Raw genomic sequence first — 5,000 nt, 5'->3', positions numbered from 1 at the left:
TCCCTGTGTTCATGGTTTTCGTGTGCTTCGATAGGTTTGGTCCGTGTTTTTGAGTACTCTTGTCCATGATTTTCGTGTGCTTCTTGAGGTTTGGTCCGATTTTCAGTACTCTTGTCCATGCTTTCACATGCTCTGATAGGTAGGTTCGTTCTCAGTTATCCCTGTGTTCATGGTTTTCGTGTGCTTCGATAGGTTTGGTCCGTGTTTTTGAGTACTCTTGTCCATGATTTTCGTTTGCTTCTTGAGGTTTGGTCCGATTTTCAGTACTCTTGTCCATGCTTTCACATGCTCTGATAGGTTCACAGTCAGTTTTCAGTTATCCCTGTGTTCATGGTTTTCGTGTGCTTCCATAGGTTTGGTCCGTGTTTTTGAGTACTCTTGTCCATGATTTTCGTGTGCTTCTTGAGGTTTGGTCCGATTTTCAGTACTCTTGTCCATGCTTTCACATGCTCTGATAGGTTCACAGTCAGTTTTCAGTTATCCCTGTGTTCATGGTTTTCGTGTGCTTCCATAGGTTTGGTCCGTGTTTTTGAGTACTCTTGTCCATGATTTTCGTGTGCTTCTAGAGGTTTGGTCCGATTTTCAGTACTCTTGTCCATGACTTTCGTTTGCTTCGATTCGTTCACTCTATTACTCTTGTCTGTGGTTTTCGTTTGCTTCGATTCGTTCACTCTATTACTCTTGTCTTTGGTTTTCGTTTGCTTCGATTCGTTCACTCCATTACTCTTGTCTGTGGTTTTCGTTTGCTTCGATTCGTTCAGTCCATTACCCTTGTTTGCGGTTTTCGTTTGCTTCGATTCGTTCAGTCCATTACTCTTGTGTGTGGTTTTCGTTTGCTTCGAGTCGTTCAGTCCATTACCCTTGTCTATGATTTTCGTTTGCTTCGAGTCGTTCAGTCCAATACTTACCCTTGTCTATGATTTTCGCTCTAAGCCCAGTCGCCCTGCGCTCTGGAAATCACATTCCAACTCTATCACCGATAGCGCTCACACCTTGGAAACCACATTTCACCCAGGGGACCTTAGGGTGGATTTTGAGCCTTTCGGGATTGCGAAACCATCATTTAACACTCTAAACTTAATTTCCGCAATCCCAGACGCACTTTCCATATGGTCTCCAAAAATGCGTGTGAGCTGACCTGGTCCCTTATAATAGGCAATGAACACGATTTTGGCAAAATATTTTTTTCAAAATTTTTTGACTCACCGGGTAAAATCGAATTTACTTGGGAAAAATGTTCTAGCAGGGGCCCTCCCATACAAATTTTTTTCTTCTCAAAAATGATTTTCGTTTCACTTTTCATACTCAGGGGAGTCTAAAATTGATGTTTTGAGTCACCGAGAAAAAAAAATTTTTTTGACCCGAGCTTGTGTCGGCGACCCAAAATCGACGCACTTGGGAAAAATGTTCTAGCAGGGGCCCTCCCATACAAAAATTTTTTCTTCTCAAAAATGATTTTCGTTTCACTTTTCATACTCAGGGGAGTCTAAAATTGATGTTTTGAGTCACCGAGAAAAAAAAATTTTTTTGACCCGAGCTTGTGTCGGCGACCCAAAATCGACGCACTTGGGAAATATGTTCTAGCAGGGGCCCTCCCATACAAAAATTTTTTCTTCTCAAAAATGATTTTCGTTTCACTTTTCATACTCAGGGGAGTCTAAAATTGATGTTTTGAGTCACCGTGAAAAAAAAATTTTTTTGACCCGAGCTTGTGTCGGCGACCCAAAATCGACGCACTTGGGAAATATGTTCTAGCAGGGGCCCTCCCATACAAAAATTTTTTCTTCTCAAAAATGATTTTCGTTTCACTTTTCATACTCAGGGGAGTCTAAAATTGATGTTTTGAGTCACCGTGAAAAAAAAATTTTTTTGACCCGAGCTTGTGTCGGCGACCCAAAATCGACGCACTTGGGAAAAATGTTCTAGCAGGGGCCCTCCCATACAAAAATTTTTTCTTCTCAAAAATGATTTTCGTTTCACTTTTCATACTCAGGGGAGTCTAAAATTGATGTTTTGAGTCACCGTGAAAAAAAAATTTTTTTGACCCGAGCTTGTGTCGGCGACCCAAAATCGACGCACTTGGGAAAAATGTTCTAGCAGGGGCCCTCCCATACAAAAATTTTTTCTTCTCAAAAATGATTTTCGTTTCACTTTTCATACTCAGGGGAGTCTAAAATTGATGTTTTGAGTCACCGAGAAAAAAAAATTTTTTTGACCCGAGCTTGTGTCGGCGACCCAAAATCGACGCACTTGGGAAAAATGTTCTAGCAGGGGCCCTCCCATACAAAAATTTTTTCTTCTCAAAAATGATTTTCGTTTCACTTTTCATACTCAGGGGAGTCTAAAATTGATGTTTTGAGTCACCGTGAAAAAAAAATTTTTTTGACCCGAGCTTGTGTCGGCGACCCAAAATCGACGCACTTGGGAAATATGTTCTAGCAGGGGCCCTCCCATACAAAAATTTTTTCTTCTCAAAAATGATTTTCGTTTCACTTTTCATACTCAGGGGAGTCTAAAATTGATGTTTTGAGTCACCGTGAAAAAAAAATTTTTTTGACCCGAGCTTGTGTCGGCGACCCAAAATCGACGCACTTGGGAAATATGTTCTAGCAGGGGCCCTCCCATACAAAAATTTTTTCTTCTCAAAAATGATTTTCGTTTCACTTTTCATACTCAGGGGAGTCTAAAATTGATGTTTTGAGTCACCGAGAAAAAAAAATTTTTTTGACCCGAGCTTGTGTCGGCGACCCAAAATCGACGCACTTGGGAAAAATGTTCTAGCAGGGGCCCTCCCATACAAAAATTTTTTCTTCTCAAAAATGATTTTCGTTTCACTTTTCATACTCAGGGGAGTCTAAAATTGATGTTTTGAGTCACCGAGAAAAAAAAATTTTTTTGACCCGAGCTTGTGTCGGCGACCCAAAAATCGACGCACTTGGGAAATATGTTCTAGCAGGGGCCCTCCCATACAAAAATTTTTTCTTCTCAAAAATGATTTTCGTTTCACTTTTCATACTCAGGGAAGTCTAATATTGAAGTTTTGAGTCACGGTGAAAAAAAATTTTTTTGACCCGAGCTTGTGTCGGCGACCCAAAATCGACGCACTTGGTAAAAATGTTCTAGCAGGGGCCCTCCCATACAAAAAATTTTTATTTCTCAAATCGATCCGTGGTTTCACTTTTCATACTCTAGGGCCCATTTGCTTCAACTTTGGAAAAAATTTTCGATGATGAAAAATTTTCGCCTTCGACGTCCATCGACCACTCGACCCGAACTTGGTACTTTTGTATGGAGGTACCCGAGTGGTGACTTTTTCATACAAAAATTTTTATTTCTCAAATCGATCCGTGGTTTCACTTTTCATACTCTAGGGCCCATTTGCTTCAACTTTGGAAAAAATTTTCGATGATGAAAAATTTTCGCCTTCGACGTCCATCGACCACTCGACCCGAACTTGGTACTTTTGTATGGAGGTACCCGAGTGGTGACTTTTTCATACAAAAATTTTTTTGCGAATACGTGTTCGTTCGCGATCATTAAGGCCATGAACAACAAGTCCGCTGCGATAGAAATAGTGCATTGTAGTTACTCGACGAGAAAAAAAATCGGGACTTAGAAAAATTTTTGAAAGTCAAATCGTATTGACTTCCAACAACACCTGATAATAAACACACATTGCCTGTTGCACCACAGATCGCATTTGACTTAACAAATCGCCTGTTGGTACGCACATCACCATCGACTTTACCAATCGCGTTTCGCACCGCTAATCCCACTTGGCGTGGAGCCACGCACATAATGTTGCGAGGAGAGTATTAATCGGGACTTAGCGTTTTAAGCTCGCGAACACTCCACTATGGGAGTGCACGCAAGCACCAACTGTACACACACAACACAACAATCACTCTCGCGAACACTCCATTCCCAAAGTGAACGCGAGCACCAGCAAGCATGGGTCGCCTGAGAGGATCGATGCGAACGCATCTCTACAACTCGCAGCTCCCAGCCTGTAGTCCCGTCGTTTGCGGGCGGTCGAAGGTGTCGAAACTAGTTGTATCCACGGTCGACGGAAACACAGCCACCAGGGTTCCCTGTGGTAAGGTACTTCCACGTGCAGCGTGCTCCCGCCCGTTGCGGCTCAGTCTAGTGCTATAGCGGGGATGAGACGTCAGTGTGCGCGGGGCAGCACCGACGGATCTCGGAGGGTTGTTAAGCCCGCTAGCTTCCGATCACCTAATGGGTTTGAGAAGCGCTATCAGCTCGGATTGGATACGACCTTAGAGGCGTTCAGGCATAATCCAGCGGACGTAGCGTCATACCAAAGTCCGGTCGAACTAGTATTGAGCCAGTGGTCCGTACCTGTGGTTCCTCTCGTACTGCACAGGAATTCCGTTAAGATAGCGGCAAACAGCACACACCAGTAGGGTAAAACTAACCTGTCTCACGACGGTCTAAACCCAGCTCACGTTCCCTTGAAAGGGTGAACAATCCTACGCTTGGTGAATTTTGCTTCACAATGATAGGAAGAGCCGACATCGAAGGATCAAAAAGCCACGTCGCTATGAACGCTTGGCGGCCACAAGCCAGTTATCCCTGTGTGTGTGACAGCTGTCATAGCAGTGCTCGGACGTGCCTCTGTGTCGCTCCGGTTAAAAGCGGAAAATTCGGGTGTAAAACTTTGCGAAAAGGGCCAAAAAGTGTTTTAATCAGTGTCTTTTAGTGCCTTCTACCCCTGAATGGTGAAATATTAACGAAACAGGACGATGCTCGCCTGATAAAAGCGAAAGAAATCTCTCCCATACATTTTGTATGGGAACAGACCAGTGCTGTTTATACGCAAAATAGGCGATTAAAACATTAAGTGGAACGTTAATTCAGTAGTGGCGTCACTGAAGAACATTATTCCGGTCGGTGGCAGTGTAGAAAACGCCAAAAAACTATAAAATAAGTGCGTGTAAAAATAGCGGCAGAGCGGCGTCAGGTGGATCGTCGCGTGTGGG

The 5,000-nt window shown here is 43.1% G+C and overlaps 1 pseudogene; it reads right to left on the bottom strand.

Annotated features, from left to right (window-relative positions):
- Nucleotides 1-3,937: 3,937 nt before the first annotated feature.
- Nucleotides 3,938-5,000, bottom strand: part of LOC128307756 (uncharacterized) — a 6,650-nt pseudogene continuing 5,587 nt past the window's right edge.

Source organism: Anopheles moucheti, assembly GCF_943734755.1.
Source record: "Anopheles moucheti chromosome X unlocalized genomic scaffold, idAnoMoucSN_F20_07 X_unloc_15, whole genome shotgun sequence".
Lineage (NCBI taxonomy): Eukaryota > Metazoa > Arthropoda > Insecta > Diptera > Culicidae > Anopheles > Anopheles moucheti.
Note: the sequence above shows the minus strand (reverse complement) of the source record. Positions and strands in the feature narration are given on the sequence as shown.